Below are 20,774 nucleotides of genomic sequence, written 5' to 3'. Positions count from 1 at the left end.
TTGCCAGTCATTTGGGGTTCCCGTCACTCCTAGTAAGGTGATCCGACCACCGATCACCCGGGCCTTCATTGAGAAGTATTACATGCCTAGGCAGGCGCAGAGTGATGCACCTCAGGCCGCAAACGCACCGCCACCACCTCATCAGGCTGATCCCGTTGGGTCATTAGGCATGGAGCGGTATCTACAGCACTTGGTTCGCCAGCAGGCGGCCAACCACTGGGGGCAGGTGCAGATACATGAGTGTCTCTACCAGCTCAGCCTCAGTCAGTAGGGACAAGGTTTCGCTCCTTTTGCGTGCCCTACTCCAGATCAGTTTAGGGCTGAGGTCGCATGGCCCGGAGATTGGCCCAAGGCCCAGGCAGGGGAGGCGCCTGCAGGAGCTCCCGGCGATCCAGAGGAGGCCTGTATGGATGAGGAGATGACGAACTTGCTCAATTTCTTGGGAGAAAGCGGAGCCACGTGACCGAGGTCACAACACCTTTTTTATTGACATTTTTCTGTTAGTTTGCTATTGACGTTTTCTGTTATTGTCTATATTGTTGTTGACACTATTATTTTCTGTTTTTGTTCATATGGTTACTAACATTACTATTATTATCATTTGTTTCTGTTAGAAATTTTTGGCGTTATGGCTCTCAGTTATTTCGTCACCGTTTTTTTTGCGACTTACCATTTCGTGCATTTTTCGTTTACCTTGTGGTTAGACGTAAGTAGGTAGTGTGTGCCCTCGTTCGCATGACCTTTTCAGAGAGAACAAGAGAAAAAAAAAGAAAAAAAGAGAGAGGAAATGAACAAATGATAAATAACTTTAAAAAAAAGAAAAGAAGAAGAAGAAGAAAATAATAAAAATAAAAAGTTGTCTAGCTAAAAAAACAACATGCTTGTGAAAAGAGATAACTTCCAACTTTTCTTTGAAAAAAATTCACTGATCATAACGAGTTTGTGAAAAAAATGTGTGTATACACTTGAAGGGTGAATGTTGTGAAAGTTTTCTCGAACGCCCATAAATGGACTCAGATGAATGCCCGAATTGATAACAAAACATATTTTGGAAACACTGGGTTGATTGAAGTAGAGAAAGTGAATTATGAGCCCTAGCATCACATGACCAAAAATTTTTCGACACTTGAGTGTCCACATAGGTGCATGCATGACTAGTTTTGCATAAAATTTCCAAATCATCATTGTTGCATTTGTGTCATGGAAATAATGTGTGACATCCCATTTTATCCTTGAACCAAACCAAACCCTGACATATATCATGTCCAGCCATCCTACAAGCCTTGAGCCAAAATCCCAACTTACCATAAACCTTGACCCAGGGTGAGAATGTCAATCCTTGCCCTCGGAAGAAAACAAAAAGAGAAAATTCCTAATCAAAGATTGGAAGAAAGCAAAAGAAAGAAAATTCCCGATCAAAAATCGGAAGAAAATAGAAGAAATGTGTAGAAAGGTCTCTGGACCAGACAACATCTGAACAACACAGAGTTGTCACCAAGTAAACATGAAAAGAAAGGAAACCACGACCAAAAGTGGTCCTCTCCCTTTGATTGTCAACCAAAATCCTGTGTGTCGGTGACTTGTTCACCTCACACTAAACAAAAATTGAAAAGGAAAAGGCCAAGAATACTCAAAACCAAATTTCCCATAGAAACAAACCATTCCCAAGAAAAGGTCTTATTGATCCATGATCAAGCATGTAATCTTTGATTTGATAGGAAATGATTTGCAAAATCAAGTTATGACATATCTATGGTTCGGAATTAGGACGAAACACTTACCTGTGTGAGATCGATACACTTTGAGTGATTTTCTTCTATTTTTGTTGAACTCAGTGTTTCCTCTAAATGGTCATTTAGAAACGAAATACTAACATCCAAAATCTCATTTATGGTTATGAGAAGATTTCATCAGCATACTCTCCTTCCCCGGTAGACACATTTGTTTTTCATCCAAAAAAGCATATGTTGCTCTGATTAGTTGGAAGTTTTGTCTCTTTACTAAAGCATGTTCATATTTTAGTAAAGAGAACACCGAGACTATTTTAGTCTCACAAGTTATCTAGAACTACGTAGGTTTGAGTTCCTCATTGAGGATACGTAGGAGCAAGAGCCTCGCTTTTGTCAGCCGCCCCACAATCTCTGTCATACTGACCTTGGGGCATGTGACGCGCAAAGATAAATTATGGTCATTCTGCGCCCTTTTATCATCCAGAGGCGGCGGGCCCGATGACATGCAGAGACAAATTATGGTCATTCCGCACACCTTTTCGCCATTCAGACACAGTCGTGTCCGATGACACGCAGAGACTAACGTCGTCTTCTGCGCCTTTTGTCATCAGGAGGTGGCGGGCCCGATGACATGAGGAGACAAATTATGGTCATTCCGCACACCTTTCTCACCTTTTGTCATCCAGAGGCGGCGGGCCCGATGACATGCGGGAACCATTTGGTCCCGCACTTTTTCACCTTTTGTCATCCAGAGGCGGCGGGCCCAATGACATGCGGGGAACCATTTGGTCCCGCACTTTTTCACCTTTTGTCATCCAGAGGCGACGGGCCCGATGACATGCGGGAACCATTTGATCCCGCACTTTTTCACCTTTTGTCATCCAGAGGCGACAGGCCCGATGACATGCGGGAACCATTTGGTCCCGCACTTTTTTACCTTTTGTCATCCAGAGACGGCGGGTCCAATGGCATTCGGGGAGCCATTTGATCCCGCACCTTTTTTCACTATCCAGAAACAATCAAGTTTGATAGCGCGCGGAGACAAATTATGGTCATCCATGCCTTTCGTCGATCGAGAGGAAGAAATTCGACAGTATCAGGATGATGTGTCAGTACTGATCACTTTCAAATTTTTGCAGGTTTCGCTGGCAGGGAGATTCACAGTCCGAATGGTGTTTCGCTCGAACGAAATTAGTGTCTTATCTTTACTTCCCTTTTATCTGCAATAAAAGACAAGTAAAGAGGGGCAACTGTCATACCCTAATTTCGTCCAGGGACCATCTGTTTGTTGGGATGTGACTCTCGGTTGACCACTTCGAGGTACTCGGCACCCATCGTTAGGCGATCCGTGAAGTTCCGTGACATGCCAGAAGTCAAAAGAAAGCATTGTTGCACAATCCGTGAAGTTCCGTGACGGGCCGAAAGTCAAAAGGAAGTGTTAATGCGCAATCCGTAAAGTTCCGTAACATTCCGAAAGCCAAAGAAGGGATGATTGCATAATCCGTAAGGTTTTGTGACATTACAGAAAGAAAACAAGTATCGTTATGGAATTCGTAAAGTTTCGTAACATTACGGAAAAAGAATCAGCAAAAAAAAGAAGGGGGTGTATTTAGTAAATAGGGGGTGCAAATAGCAACCAGACCTACTTAGGCCTTCCAGGAAGTTCTCCTGAAGGCGGTGCCTTCTGGAGGAAGCAACCTAGCTCGCCTGGGCGAGCTGGGTGTCAAGGTCCTCTCTCATTTTCCTATAAATAGGGGGAGGAGGGAAGAACAAAAATGTTCAACCCTCCTGGTATCTGAGAATCACTTAAAATTAGTGAGAAAAATTGTTTCCGTGAAGAAAATCCAAGCCGAGGCGCTTCCGTAACGCTTCCGAGACGTTTCCGTGAGTGATTTCGCAAAGATTTTCAACCGTTCTTCGTCGTTCTTCGTTCGTTCTTCGTCGTTCTTCGGTCTTCAACCGGTAAGTTCCCAAAATCGAACTTTTTAATTCATTCTATGTACCCTTAGTGGTCCCCACTTGTTTCGCGTGCTTTTATTTTCATTTCATTTACTTTTCGTACCCGCTTTTGACGTGCTTTAGTCATTTATTTAAGTCATTTTCTCACCTAATCAAAAAATAAAATAAATTTCCACCGATCATTCGTATTGTAACATCTTTTAATTTCTGTTAAAATGAAATCCGACTGTTCGGTCATGCCGTAACCACGTTTAAAACCAAAAAGAGGCAAAATAATAATATAATAATAAAAAAATATCTTTTAGTAAAATAATAAAAAAAAATCAATCGGACGTTTTTCTTTGGGATTTTTCTTTCTCAATCGAATTGACTAATAACCAAAGTGAAACTAAGGCTAAAATCAATTCATAAATCAAGCTTTTGTCATCACCTAAAAAAGCCATTCTTAAGGTCCAACGCCTTGAAATGGTCTGTTTCGCTTTTATTGGTTAAACGTAGATTTCTAAAAAGGGTCTAAAGTCAACATGTAGCTTTACTACCTCTTTCAAAAAAATAAGAGATCATTAATGGTCCAATGCCTTAATGTTTTCTCTCCTTTCAAAAAGAACCGAAAGATTGTTTAATGGTTCAACGCCTTAAATGACCTTTCAATCAAAATATATCTTGCAAAAAAGGATAAAAACAACTTAACCAATGCTTAGTTCTCAAAGAACTACGTAGGTCTAATTTCCAATTGAGGAATACGTAGGAGCAAGGGAAACACCCTCGTCGACCACAAAAAGATAAAAAAATATAAAAGGTGCATAAAAGACATAAGAACGTAAAAAAGGAAAATAACATAAAATTGAAGTCATATTTGCACATTTAATTAAAGGTTGTCATCTCTTGCGACGGTCGTGTGGGGTGCTAATACCTTCCCCGTGCATAAATACAACTCCCGAACCTTTCACTTAAAGTTCGTAGACCACGTCTTTTCCGATTTCTCCGACGTTTTCCTCAAATAAACGTTGGTGGCGACTCCGCGCGTATTCCTTTCTTGGGACGCACCCGCGAGTCACGCGCCGCCCTCCCGCCGAAGGGTAGGTTGCGACTATAAGTACTAAAAAAGTTTTTCAAAACATTGAGTAGTACAAGAATTTTTCACAAAATCTTTTACCAAAGAGTTTTACTCTCTGGTAATCGATTACCATAAGGTAGTAATCGATTACCAGTAGCCAGTATTGTTTTCAAAACTGATTTACAAAGTTGTAATCGATTACCATAATCATGTAATCTATTACCAATGCTTTAAAACGTTAGAATTCAAATTTCAAGAGTCACAACTAGTGATAAAAAGTTTTCAAATCATTTTTAACTTGTGTAATCGATTACATAATACTTGTAATCGATTACCAGAGTTTCTAAACGTTTTGATTTTCAAAATTTAAATATGAAGAGTCACATCTGTTGATGTGTAATCGATTACACCTTGATGGTAATCGATTACCAGCGACTGATTTCGAAAAATAAATTTCCAAAAGTCACATTTCTTCAAGTGACTTGTTTCTGAAGATTTTTTCAAAAGTCACAACTTTTAAAGTGACTAGTTTTTAAAAGTCACAATTTTTAAAAGGTGACTAGTTTTAAAGAAATTGCCCAGAGTCACAAAATTTAACTTGAGTCATCAAGAGATTATAAATATGTGACCATGGCATGAATTTGATAACAATCTTTCAACAAGTTTCATAACAAGTTTTTTACAGAACTTTCTGATTCATTTCTCTTCATCTTTCTAAAAGTTTTTTGTTCAATCCTTTCTCTTTCAAGAAAAGTTCTTTGATAAAAAACTTGTGCTATTCTTCTTCATTCACTTTTCCCTTTGCCAAAAGAATCGAATGACTAACCACCTGAATTCTTTTGTGTCTCTCTTCTCTCTTTCCAAGAGAATTCAAAGGACTAACCGCCTGAGAATTCTTTTTATTCTTCCCTTCCCCTTAAACAAAAGATCTCAAAGGACTAACCGCTTGAGATATCTTTTGTTTCCCCTTACAAAGATTCAAAGGACTAACCGCCTGAGAATTCTTTGTCCCAACACATTGGAGGGTACATCCTTTGTGGTACAAGTAGAGGGTACATCTACTTGGGGGGTTGTTATATTGAGAACAAGAGATGGTACATCTCTTGTGGATCAGTTCAAGTGGAGGGTACATCCACTTGGTTATTCAAAGAGAACAAGGGAGGGTACATCCCTTGTGGATCTTTGGCTTGTAAAGGATTTTACAAGGTTGAAAGAAATCTCAAGAACCGGTTGGTTGCTTGGGGACTAGACGTAGGCACAGATTGTGGCCGAACCAGTATAAATCTTGTGTTTGTCTTCTTCTTCCCTACACTCTTTTATTTCCACTGTGTACTTTTAATTGCCGCTTTTACTTTTGGTTAAGTTATTGTTTCTGTTCTTTACTTTCTTAACTTAGTAGTAAAAGCCTAGTTGAATCTAGTAACATTAAGGAGGATAAATTTTAATTAGTCAAGGCACATTAATAATTAATTCAACCTCCCTTTTTAATTATTCCGAGGCCACTTGATCCAACAAATCCCAACGTTATCACGTCGGCTTGACGACTCCAACAAAAAGAATCTCCCTCCACGTAATTTACTGTTGTCCATCTGCTCCCACGAACGAAGGTTCACGATCATCACAGGTACCAACCACATGGTACATAATTGCAAGGGTAGGTTTATTATAAAGGAAACCAACAATTATCAAATGACCATAATTAGCAAGAAAAACAATAACAAGCACCATGATCACACAAATTATCCATCAATTCAACATAAACTTAACAACTATTCATCAAATTTTTCATAATTCTAATTAATCATGCTCAGTATGATGCATGCACCTGATCTCAACTCTCAAATGCAATGTGGTACCATTTGTAAGGAAATAGCCTGAGCATGTCCACATGACACTCACACTCAGGAAAACTAGGCAGCAAATATCAAGGTCACCTTGTTGTGCACATGCAACTCCCCTATGGTGATCAGCCTGTGTCATAAGGGAGTTCCAAACTGAGTGACATGCCCTCAAGTACAAGTATTTTCCCTTATGAAAAACTAAAATTACTTACTGACAAATTTTATACTATTTCCATGCAATATGAAGTATGAAACATGGGCATCATCAATGCACTAAACATGGATAATTAAAGATTCTAAGCCACCCCTTATCAAAGATGCTTAAAACTAAATCACTCTACTTTCCCCACCAGGGACATCCAACTTGGTCATTGCACCCTGTATGTACATACACAACATACATCATCACAATGACATAATCAACATCAACATCATCTCATCTCAATATCATCATCAATATCAATATCATCTTACATCAATATTATCATAAACACCAACATCGTCTCATATCAATTATTATCATTAATAACAACATCATCAATAATCACATTCCACACATACATACATATAAATTGCATACCTAAGATTCACACTTCTCAGGTCTTTAGACAACATAAGTCTAATAAAACGATAACGTCATTTATCAATAACAGACGTTTCGCATTCCATTAGTCAAACACATTGTCTTTCTTGAAAACCAACATGCACATGGACATGCATACATTCCCATAATTGGGTTCCCTGACCATAATTATGGTATCAAAGCCATAAATTATAATAAACTCTTCTCACCTATGGATATCCCTCCGTCAGCTCCTCTCTACGTCGCTCAGAGGCCTTTCACGTTCACGTCCATCATTCCAAAAGCAGAGTTCTATATACCAAATTGAAGGAAATTTAGTATAAATTACAAAAGTAAGGTTAATATCAACATTTGAGGTCGAATACCCTTGTTAAATTAAAAGGGGCTAAGAGGTGTTTCGGGGTCTACTTCAAAGAGTCGTTATTTTGAAATTTCAATCACACCAATGTGATCAGGGTTTAACGAAGGTCACTAATACGACATCAATTTTATAAAATGGTAACTTTTACAATGTCTCATTTTCAAAGGAAGTGTAAAAACATCCTATTATGGTACCCAAAACACAAGATATACTAAGAAAAGCTCAAACTAACTAGGAGAAAGGCATAGAAGTCAAGGTTACCTCAGAGAAACTACAAAAGAAAGGATTGGAAGCTTGTTTCTCTACCGAATCCTTAAGGGGATTTTAAGGATTCCTCTCCAATTAAAATGTTCCTCTCCGTGTGGTGGTCCGACGGTAAGGAAGCAACGACAACTTGTGGTGGCCACCAGTGGTGGTGGGTGGCAGAGAGGAAGGTGTTAGTTTGCAAATCCCAACGGTCAAAGTATGAAGACGTGGGTCACAAACTTATAATCCAAATTTGAATGCGATCTAACGTTTAATGAGTCCAGGATCCCAATTTTACTAGAAGAAGTTTGGCTAAAACTTGAAATCTCACAATTTCAACATAAGTCAATTAAACTCTACATAACCTAACATCCACATCAAGCAATCACATGTAGCTAATCCACACAACACCTCAACTCATCCAAGTCAATGAAATAATAAAATAACACAAGAAATACATTAAAATCGATTTCCAGTTAACGAGATTTCAAGGCATTACAACTCTCCCACCCTGTTAGAAATTTCGTCCCTGAAATTTACCTGACTCAAACAAGGCTAGATAGGCTTCTCGTATCTAACTCTCTAGTTCTCACACGATGTCTTCTTCTAATGCACCTCCATAGATCACCTTGACCAACAAAATCTTTTTCCCTCTTAAGTGCTTTGTTTGCCTATCCTCAATTCTCAAAGACAATGTTTCTTATGTCCAGTTCTCCTTCACTTGTATGTCATCCAATTTGATCACATGAGATGGATCATGGATATACTTACGGAGTTGAGACACATGAAAGATATTGTGAAGGTTAGAAAGAGACAAGGGTAATGCAATTTGGTATGCCACAAGACCTGTGACACCCTCTACCCCTCACATATATACTAACAAAGGAATAAAAATTCAAATATTAATTAAAAGTATTTTTTTTACATTTTTAAATACAAGCCTTTCAAAGGGATAAACGGTTCACATTCACTTTCTTCTACATCATATAATAAAGTCATCTCAGTTCAAACAAGACCGTCTAAGACTTCATACAATTAATATAAAACCCTGTACCCCAATGTCACATCCTATCAGAGCGTTGTGTCTTGACGTCCTTCAGTACAAGGTTCCTTAAAGCAATTCACCTAGTCATCTGCTCCCCGAACACAAAGTTCAAGATCATCACAGGATCCAAACACAAACAACACACGGGGAGTGAGTTATCACATTCCTAACTAATAGAGAAACAAGACAACTAGATATACATATCATATAAACCAAATAAAACTTACACGTAATTCACGTAATTCCACCACTTTTTCATTCAAAGTTCACTTTTCATCCATCAATCACACTTTTCAATCATCAATCATATTACACAAGAATCACACGCTCTGATCAAGACATAATAACACATTAATTTCATAATAAACAATTAGCAAGCGCATGAGACAGTTATGCTGAGACTCAAGCCTATATGCAATGTGGTACCATGTCAGTGAAAAACCACTCTAGGGCGCTTAGGAATACATAACAAGACACACCACACAATGGGTTTGTCAGGTCACTCTCACTAAGTAAAATCATAGGGAGACCAGTCAGGGTCACAATGTTTTGCGAGAATGCTCGAACCATGTGGGATCAGCATAGACTTAAAGGAGCACTCAAACCTGGTGACCCCCAAGACCTACACTCCGAAGAGTCCGTTAGGGCCTCTCCCTCCTGATTCAGGCCCAACCCCTAAAATCATTTTAGCACACAGACACTGCTCGTGAATTATACAATACCCACGACCTCATACTCGTGTTTTAAACACGTACAACATATTGCGCTACAATTTAACATTGGTTCCTAAATAGGAAACCTACACTTTCTCTTTAACACTGGTTCCTAAATAGAAAACCTACACTTTCTCTTTAACACTGCGCATTTACACTTTCTTAAGATAACACTGGTTAGGTTATTGTACAATTCACAACTTACAACACAAATAATGTCACATCAAGAGTTAATCACACACTTATTCACAACCAAAACTCATTCACAATTTCACATCTCATAATATCACATCAACCATCTCATTTTTACATGTATCTCGCAAATTGACACATTCAACTTTGTACTACTCAATCTTCACTATAACATTATAATACCATTATAATAACTTATTACACCTTATAACTCATATACATATCACACAATAATAATATTTGCATGATACAAAACATATATATGTATATGTATATGGTAAATTAAATTACATTGTTTTTAATCAAAGGATTTCTATAACAATTAATTTAATATTACATCAAAAGAAATTACCACTAGGCATTAACCTTACAATTTTCTTTAATTTATTATTCTAGTATTACAATAATTATATACACATAACATGTTGATCATCGTCGTAGAAAAATTAGAACAAGATAATAATTTGTATAAAATAAGTCATTGAATAATATTATTTAAAATATAATTTACGTTAATAAAAAGAACTTAATTTTTCTAAGCAGTTCACACTCAACACAAGAACACATCAATTTCACAGCAATTTCTCATTGGGACATCAACTGATTCATCAAACATATATAATTCACTGTAATAATTATAAGGATAAAATTAAAATTGCAAAAACACCCCAAAACCCATTCCAATTGATATCTCTAAGTATCCCTACACATGTTCTCACTAATCCCCAATTGTGAATAACTCATCCCTTACCTCTAACCGGACTCACGTGTCTTAAGCCAGCGATAGCAGCATCTCTAGCGGTTCCCTGAGATTCCTCAAGTTTTTTCCTCTAACTTCTCCGATAGAGTTCCCAAAAGTTAGAGAGACAGAGAAGGGATTTGAAGCCTCCACTTGTACTGTCTTGGTGCGATTCCTTTTTCTCTCTCCGAGATCGTCATTTTTCTGAGATAGGTTTGGTGGACTGCGGGAAAAAGAAAGGGTTTTGAGAGGAGAAGGGGAAAAACGAAAATGAGAAAAAGAAGAGGCATCGTCCGTCCGAAAACTGACCTAACATCGCTATTTATACCTAGGGTACACACAACTTATTATTACTCTATTTATTTATTTTTAATATTTTACAAAAAAGAACTCTATTTTATTCCCTATCAAATGTCTTTTTTTTTTCCTTCAAATCATTATTTCTCATTATTTATTTATTTATAAAAACCTGATCATTTTTCTAAAACTCTATTTATTTAAATTTAAAAATTCTTTTTAAATTGGCTTACGAAAAATGGGATGTTACAAGACCAACTCTTTTAAGAATTTGGAAATGACCGATAAAATGAGGTGAGTTTTTGGGATTTCAATGCTCGACCAACCCCAGTCCATAGTGTGACTCTCAAGATTACATGATCACCAACCTCGAATTCTAGGTCTTTCCTCCTTTTGGCCTGATAGCTCTTCTGCCTACTTTAAGCAGTCCTCATCCTCTCTTGGATTAACTTAACCTTCTCAGTCGTTTCTTGTACCACTTCAAGTCCTAAGGTGAGGTTCTCTTCGGTTTCTAGCAAGCACAGGGGTGTCCTACACCTTCTACCATGCAGAGCTTTGTAAGGAGTCATGCCAATGGTAGAATGAAAACTATTGTTATAGGTGAACTCTATCAACGGCAGAAAACTCTACTAAATCCCCTTTTATTCTAAGACGCACACACTCAAAAGGTCCTCCAATGACTGAATGGTCTATTCAGTTTGGCCATTAGTCTGAGGGTGGTAGGCTGAACCTAGCCTAAGCTTGGTTCCCAACTCTTTGTTCAGACTCTCCCAAAATCTATAGGTAAACCTAGGATCTCTATCAGACTCTATGCTAAATGGCACACCATGTAATATGACAATCTCACTAATATACAAAGAGGTCAACCTCTCCAAGGAAAATATGATATTAATGGGAATAAAGTGAGCAGACTTGATCAATCTGTCAATAATAACCTAGATAAAATCTAAACCTCTAGGGATCCTAGGTAGTCCTACAACAAAATCCATGGAAATAGTGTTCCACTTCCCTTGGGGTATCTCTAAGGGTTATAACTTACTGGAAGATCTCTGATGTTCTATCTTAGTCTTATGACAAACTAAACATGCTTACACAAAATCACTAACCTCTTTCTTCATGTTGGGCCATAAAAACATTGTCTTCAGATCCTGATAGATCTTGGTAGCACCAGGGTGGATGCTCAGGTTGCTCTTATGTCCTTCCTTTAAGATCATCTTCCTAAGCTCGAGCACATTGGGGGCACAGATTCTATCTCGAAGTCTCAAGACTCCATATGATCCCACATTGAAACTACTATCTTTTCCTAACTCTATAGCTTCTAACCGAGTCTTCAGAAAAGGATCAAACTTCTGGCCCTCTCTGATCTATCCTAACAACTCACTAGTAATCCTCGAAGCTCCCAATCCCACACTGTTAGGGGTAACCTCACACCCAAGGCTAAGGTCTCTAAATTGTTCTAGGAGAACTAGTTCTCTAACCATCAGGACAGATACATGTAGGGATTTCCATCTTAAGGCATCAACAACTACATTGGCTTTGACAGGATGATAGCTAAGCTCAAAATCATAATCCGTAAGAAACTCTAACCATCTCCTCTAGTGCATGTTCAACTTTTTTTTACTAAACAAATACTTGAGGCTCTTATGATCGCTAAACACTTCAAACTTAGAGCTAAATAGGTAAGGCCTCCACATCATAAGGGCAAAAACTATAGTAGCCAACTCCAAAACATGGGTAGGATAATTCCTTTCATGAGTCATGGGTAAGATAATTCCTCTAAGGATTCCACTTTGATTAAAATTTTCCTCTCTGTGTGATGGTCTATCGGCAAGCAACGATGGTTTCTGGTGGCCACCAATGGTTGTGGGTGATGGAGAAGAAGGTGTTAGGGTTTGGGTGGGAGTTTGGAGAGAAGAAGAGTGAAAATTGTATTTTTCACAGTGAAGAACATATTTATAATCTGTAGATCTTGCTTAGCGAGCTCATCTCGCTAAGTAAACTTTAACTTTTGGCGCTGAGTGCGACATTTCGTGCTCAGAGCAATTTCTCCTCTGGTTGGAATTGCGCTTAGCATGGTTGTCTCGCTATGTGAGATGTACAAAAGTGTTAGTTTGCAAATCCCAACAGTTAAAGTATGAAGAGGCGGGTTACAAACCTACAGTCCAAATTGGAAGACAATCCAATGGTTAACGAGTCCCAATTGGAAGACAATCCAATGCCAAAAAGGAAGAATACTCTACCCAAGGCTGATTTCTCCAAATGTTGTCAGTATCACGACAATTGAGGACATTCAACTGAAGAGTACAATGTCTTAAAGGAAAAGATAGAAGACATCATCAAGCTGGGACACCTTTAGGATTTTATTCACTAGCCTCAATCCTATCATCCTCACAACAACTATAAACAAGACCAAGACAAAGAGAGGAAGAGGGATCGCAATCACCATTATTAGATCGAGAGAAAAAGTAGCCAAAGCCAATCAAGAAAAAGGGAGGAAAAATTCCTTGATCAACTGAGACATGTCATCAACACCATTGCAGATGGATTCGCTGGAGGAGGGGCAACGGGCTCGGCCCAGAAAAGACATCTACAATAGGTACGATCAGTGAACATGACAAAGCTCTAAACTTGCCGCCTATTACCTTTACTTTGGTGAATTTCAAAGAAATAGACCTAGTTTAGGATGATCTGATTGTGATAAGTGTTGAAATCACCAATTGTATAGTGAAAAAAGACACTTATTGGGCAAGGGATTTCGGTCGATATGTCATTCTTGAACACATTCAAGCAGTTGGGTATACCATACTCAGAGCTCTTTCCCCATGACAACTACTATTCGGCTTCGCTGAAGAAAGAGTGGAAACTAAGTAATGCATAAGGCTAAACACTACGTTCGACCATAAGGAACCACAACAAAAAGGTATGAAAATCTGATATGTGATAGTGCATGCCCACACCTCCTACAACATACTTCTTGGTCATCCATATTTAAATGCTTTGGGTGTTATAATGTCCACCCCCACTTAGCTATAAAGTTCCCCTCGAATATTGGGTCCATCAAAACAATCCATGTCGATCAAAGAATAGCTAGAGAATGCTATATGGAAAGTCTCAAGCTTGGCCCCATAATCAAAGATGACCCATGCCAAGTTGTGCACTATGTGAAGATTGTGGTAAAGGCCAAAGGGTTTGAGGAGTTAGATGTGGAACCGAGAACCAATGATGACAATATGATTAAACCAATTGAAGAAACATATACCTTTTAGCTCAACATTAAAGAGGAATATGTTACCCAACTTGGCAACCAAGTCTTAGGTGAAGATAAGAGCAACTTACAACAAGTTATTCGGACGCATGCTGACCCGTTCGCATAGTCCGCAGCTGACCTGTCAAGGATAGATCCAATCTTCCATTGTTAAAGATTATCCATATATCAAGATGCCAAACCCATAACTCAGAGGAATAGAAAGATGGGGAAAGAAAGGTGTTAGGTAGTGCGGTAAGAGGTCTCCAAACAAATGACAACCCAATTCATCAAAGAGGTAGACTACAATACATGACTGTCAAATGTAGTCATGGTTAAGAAACTGAATGGTAAATAGAGAATATGCACAAACTATACCGACTTGAATCTAGCTTGCCCAAAGGATGCATACCCTCTCCCCAACATCGATCAATTGGTACATAGGCAGCGAGACACAAAATGTTGAGTTTCCTTGATGCCTATTCAGGCTACAACCAAATCAAGATGGACTCGATAGACGATGAGGTATGTCATTCAGATTGAAAAATACTGGAGCCATATATCAATGGCTAATGGATAAGATATTTGACCTGCAACTAGGGAGAAATCTAGAGGTATATGTGGATGACATGGTCATCAAGTCCGACGACTTGTTGGTGCACATCAAGGATCTAAAGGAAGTGTTTGGGCAATTTTGGAAACACAACATGAGGCTAAACCTCGAGAAACTTGTCTTCATGGTAGAAAAGGGAAGTTCTTAGGCTTTATGCTTACACACAAAGGAATACATACAAAACATAATAAATGTCAAGCCACTCTGAAGATGAGGAGTCCTAAAAACGTGAAAGAAGCACAAAGGTTAGCTAGAAGAATAACCTCATTATCCAGATTCTTACCAAGGATCATCGAGATAACCAAACCAATCATGAATCTTCTTAGAAAGAAAAAACTTCAATGGAACGATGAGTGTGAAGAAATGTTTCAGCAGTTGACAGTTACGCTTGCAACCCCTCTAGTGCTTTTGAAACCAAGCACTAGTAAGAGACTCATAGTATTCTTCTCGGTCTCTGCCGAAGCCATAAGTGCAGTCCTCCTCCAAGAGGAAAATAATGAGCTAAGACCAATATACTTCGTCTGCTGAATATTACAAGATCCAGAAACTCAGTATCAAGTAATGGAGAAAGTGGCATTAGCATTGGTCAATGTTGCTCAACATTTTCGACAGTATTTCCCAAGCCTCAAGATAAACATCCAAACTGATTGCCCCATAGCTAAAGTGTTATGCAAGCTTGAGTTAGATAGGAAGATGATGGCTTGTTCCATTGAGTTATCAAAATACGAGATCCATTATAAACCAATAGGCACCATTTGGGCCCAAAGCTTAGCAGATTTCATAAATGAATTTCACCCACTATAGCCTTAGTTCTAGGATGAGTGGTGGACTTTACATGTGGATGACTCATCCAATCAACATGGAAGTGGAGCTAGAGTCATATTAGAAGGCCCGAATAATGTAGCTTTGTCACAATCACTACATTTCAGATTTAAAGCCACTTGCAACCAGGTCAAGCACAAAGCATTATTAGCAAGCCTAAGACTGGCTAGGGAAGTAGGAGCACAAGGTTTTTCATATAGAAGACCCTCAACTGTTAGAATATTATTACACATTCTAGAAGCTTAGAGAGGAATTTGACAAAGTCTAAGTGGTACACATCCACCGAGACATCAATGACAAGGCCAATGAGTTGGCAAGATTGTCAGCCTTACCTAGACTCGAGTAGTAAAAAAATTTCATATAGCATACTTTCCTTGTTATTAGTGTTTTGTCCAAGGAATGCTTGCGGATTGATGCAAAAGAGTTTGAAAGCTAGAAAAACAAAATTGTCGAATAATTGTTGTTGGAACCCGACAAGTGCACCGGATCACACAAGTAGTATAAAACGGTAAGAACCGAGTATCGAACTCTCAGGGAACTTGTTTTACTTGGTAAAGCTATATTCAGTGAATAAGTGTCTGGTATGAAAAGAGATGTGTCGACTATGAACAGGTATGTAAACTACCTATTAAAAGGAAAATCACGCGAGAAATGATGTGTAAAGACAAGTAGACAACATGTTGGTCTTCCTTTTAGGTGCCTGATGTTAAAAGGATATTCTCTACTTAACAATGCTCATGTGTTCTATGGTGTCTCCTGAAATGCTAAACCCCGATTCCTCATGATAGTCTAGCCTAATCCTGACTAAGCATCATCCTCAGATTCCTCTTGTTGGACTAAATTCGACCAGAACCGCATTAAGACAAACATATAAACAACTAGGTTACCATATCCCGATCCCTCGTGATAATACGATAAACTAGCCATGTCCTATCAAGTTCTAAGAATCAGATCAGTTTCCACTGTTGAATGATCCTAACAACACATGCATCTACGTGATCAAGGAAAAAACATGCTAGAATGAAGTTCTGATAGCACAGTGAACACACGAAACATCATTAAATAGATATACAAGTATTTTCATCAAGTACCTACAAGGAAGAACCAACAGAGGATTTAGCGCTCCATAACAGGGAAGCTTCCTTTACAACAAAGAGAAGAGAAAAATGATAGATTGAAGAAATACAAGTGTTGAGGATGTCTCCTCCACCTCTAGAACCTCACAATCACTCACAAACTCATCTCAAGCTCTCAGGACGGCTTCCTCTTCAAGCTCAGTTCTCTGCAGGTCTTCGCATAGCAAAACCTCTCAAAACTCTCTGGATTCAGACCCTTCTCTCTCTAGAATCTCTCACATGCAGAAGCTCCTTGAGAAAAATGGCCAAAATCCTCTCTAAAATATGATTTCAGGCTTAAATAGGTGGTTTTGTTTGTGTTGTCGCACTTAGCGCGACTATGGACCGCTCAGCTCTCATTAGTGGATTTCGGCTCAGCATGTGCTTTTCTTGCTCAGCGAATGGACTGAAGCGGTGCGCTTCACTGGATGACCCTTCGCTCAGCAAACATGCACAACTCATCCTTCTTCCAGATTCTTCCTCACGCTCAGTCGAAGGAGTGTTGCGCTCAACGGATGGCTCGCTAAGCCAGCATTTGGCTTAGTGAAAGGATGAAAATCAGCACTTCACCAACTTGCCTAATTAACCTGAAATTGAGAGGAAATGATTATTAAACACACAAAATGGAAGTACTAAGTATTTATTACCTATCTTTAACAAAAAGTAATTACAACACTACAAAATAACCATAAATTGGAGGAGTTTGATACAATTTACACAGGTTTTATACACAAAAGTTAGTCGTATTCATCGACTAACAACTGCCCAAAGGCACATTCTTGACGGATAGGAAGAAGGCAAAAAAGTTGAGGACTCAAGCTACAAGGTACGTCATGATAGACGATGAGCTATATCAGAAGGTTTCTTGCCACCACTGCTCAAATACCTCTAGAAGGGGTTGCCAACTTCTTACCGATAGGGGCGTCATCCTCCGCAATATCATTTATAAGGACTAATTGTCCATTATAGGCATCTTTGTTAATATAAAAAAAATTGACTCATTAGGAACCTCACAATGAAAAAGGATGTGGCAGAGGCAATGATTAAAGCTAGATGCATGGCCTCATACACATCATAATAGGCCTCATGTTCAATTTGGGCTTTTTCTTCCTTTTCAACGTCTTTCTCCTTCTCTGCCAAGGCTAGTGAAGTTTCAGCCTCTTTATTTTCTCTGCACTTAACTTTGTGGAGTCTTCAACATTTGAAGCTCGAGTTTCCAACCCTTTTGACTTTAACTCAAGGGCGGCAACATGAGCCTTCAACTCTGAGTTGTCTCTGGCCAATGCAATGTTGGCAGAAAGCATAGAGGCAAGAGAGTCCTCAGCCTTTTTCAAATCATCCTTCAACTTGCTCACTACTAAAGAGCCTTGAAGATGTTGGACGATAGATGCCACCCACACCTAAAAGGCTCCAAAGTTTGCATAGTTGGCAGCATCATCACTTTTGTTCAACACATGACGACCGTGATTTGACATATGTGTCAGATCAATCAAATGACTGGGCAAAAACTCATTGGTGAAGAAACCACTATTCATCAAAGCCGAGATGTTGGTCAAAGGATAAGTACTGGGAAAGTCCAACATTTGTTGCTTCATCTTTTTCAAACCCCCATGACCAAAGGGTTCGGCAAGGAAGAGTGTCAACAGAGGGATCCCTTAGAGGAGGGTTTTAGATCAATGGTTGAGAAGGGATGGCGTTGCCAGACTCAATCGGTGTTCGATTCTTGCAAGCAAGATGGAACACAACCATGTTTGCATCGGCTTGGGCCATGATTCTAGAAATAAGCAAGCACACAAGTCAGCCGAAATTGAATCCTATATAAAAACACGAAAAGGAGATAAATAGTTTACCTTCAAGATCCTAATAGGATTAGGAGATTTAAACAAGTTAACAATAGCCTTGGCAAGAAGGAGCCGAGGGGGTGACTCAAGAAAAGCTAGGTTTCCAAGCTCTTCTTCGGTCAGATAGTCTATGGGGTATTCGTCATACCAGTGCAACACTTGTTGCAGTAGAAGGGAAACAAAGCACACTTCGCCGAATTGTAAAAGTAGTTCATCCCCGCTTTTGATTTTATTACCACTTTAAAGTAACCTAACTTGAAATTCTTATAAGATATTGTGAAATTCTGAAACAAGGGCCACATTGGGATCCAAACCAACGAAAGCCACCGCACTTTCTTCTTCAGTCAACAACAGAAATAATGAAGGAATAGACCAAGAGTGGGCTTAATATAGGTGTACAAACAAAGGGTTCGAAACACTTGAATAGCCACCCAACCGTTCATATGTAGTTAGAAGGGTGCCACGTTTAAGATCCGAAGTACCCCCATGGTGAAGTCGTCAAACAAAATCCTTACATGTAGGTCTTAGATTATAAATCATACATGAAGAAGAAATCTCAACAATCCTCCTCCTCTTTATTCAAAAATACAAGGTTTGCCGAAGGATTCACATCACTCTGATATGTCCTCAAAGTGACTAGACAAACAATGAGCCAGCTAAGAAGATTCTGACCTGTCATTATATCGAGAAAAGAAAGCACCCACTTCACCATCTACCTAGGAAAATCTGAGAATAGTAATAGGTGGGTATTCCTTCTTCTCGATTAAGACGTATTAACTTCGTCGAAGACTTGTAGAAGCAAAGATATTTGATGTTTTGATGATGCCAAAGGAACGTGCTTCTCAAGTTTTATTTAAGACAAGAATCCAAGATATCCAAGAAATTGATCAAGATAATTCCTAGAGTCTTAGGAAGAAAGTTCCAAGTTGAAACAGCAAAAGGTTTGGCCAAAGGATTTAACTTAAAATGTTTTTTTAAAGAGTTTTACTCTCTGGTAATCGATTACCAGTGGCCAATGTGACTTCTGAAAAGCTTTTAAATGTTTTAAATATTTTAGAAAGCATGTAATCGATTACCAGTGGTTTAGAACATTTTAAAACAGTCATAAGAAATTTGAATTTAAATTTCAAAGTTGTGTAATCGATTACAGTAAGTTGGTAATCGATTACCAGTGTTTAAATATTCAAATTTCAAACGTGAAGAGTCATAACTCTTCAGAAGTAACTGTGTAATCGATTACACCATTATGGTAATCGATTACCAATAAGGATTTTCGAAAATAATTCCCAATAGTCACATCTTTTCATTTAAATTTTGAATGGTCATCAAAGGCCTATATATATGTGACTTAGGCACGAAATTTTCTCTGAGTTTTTACTGACCAAAAAGTTTTATCTTCTCAAAAGATTAAATTGTCTTATCTTCTAAAAATTCCTTGGCCAAAACACTTTCAATTCAATAAGGAATTATTTGAGTGCTTCATTGTACAATCTATCTCTTTCAAGAGAGATTTCTTCTTTTCTTCTTCTTACTCAAGGAAAGTGATTAAAGGACCGAGGGTCTCTTGTTGAAAAGCAATCTGAACACAAAGGAAGGGTTGTCCTTGTGTGGTTCAGAACTTGTAAAGGGTTTTTGCAAGATAGTGGAACTCTCAAGCGGGTTGCTTGGGGACTGGACGTAGGCACAAGGGTGTGACCGAACAAGTATAAAACTGAGTTTGCACTTTCTCTTTCCTTAAACTCATTTTTATTGTTATTTATCTTTTGCGTTAAGGAAGTTTCGTTTGAATTGAATTATAGTAATTCATAATAAGGAAACATTGATATTATCATTAAAGAAGAATAAAATGTTAATTGGGGAAATAATTTGTGATATCTTAATTCAACCCCCCTTCTTAAGATATCTGATGCCACTTGTCTAACAAGACTCACATGATTCATCCTCTGCCTGCCTTTGTTGTTAAGACACCCTTGTCGGATGATTTAAAGGTCCGACCATAACATTTACGGTGACAGTAGTATCATCAACAACCTTGTATGCACTAGGAGTTATGTTATTTGCCACCTGTTCTAGAAAGCTATCTAAGAAGGTAGAAAAATCAGTTAAACCCCCTTCAGAGGATGAAGTTGTAAGCAAAACTGAATCTAACCCTAGAGAAATCATCTGAAGGCACAACAAACACCTCTTTGGTAGGAGCTCTGACATTGGAACTTGACTCCTCAAACTCCCTCGAGCTGTTTTTGAATGAAACCATTATTCTAAAAATTACAAACGTAATTGAGAAAAAAAAGGGAGAGGGGAGGGACTATTTGGTCAAGAGCAAGAAAAATACACAAGGGTGAAAAGTCAATAATCTCATCCTTCTTTTATAGGAGT

Source organism: Glycine soja, chromosome 14 (assembly GCF_004193775.1).
Source record: "Glycine soja cultivar W05 chromosome 14, ASM419377v2, whole genome shotgun sequence".
NCBI classification, from domain to species: domain Eukaryota; kingdom Viridiplantae; phylum Streptophyta; class Magnoliopsida; order Fabales; family Fabaceae; genus Glycine; species Glycine soja.
Note: the sequence above shows the minus strand (reverse complement) of the source record.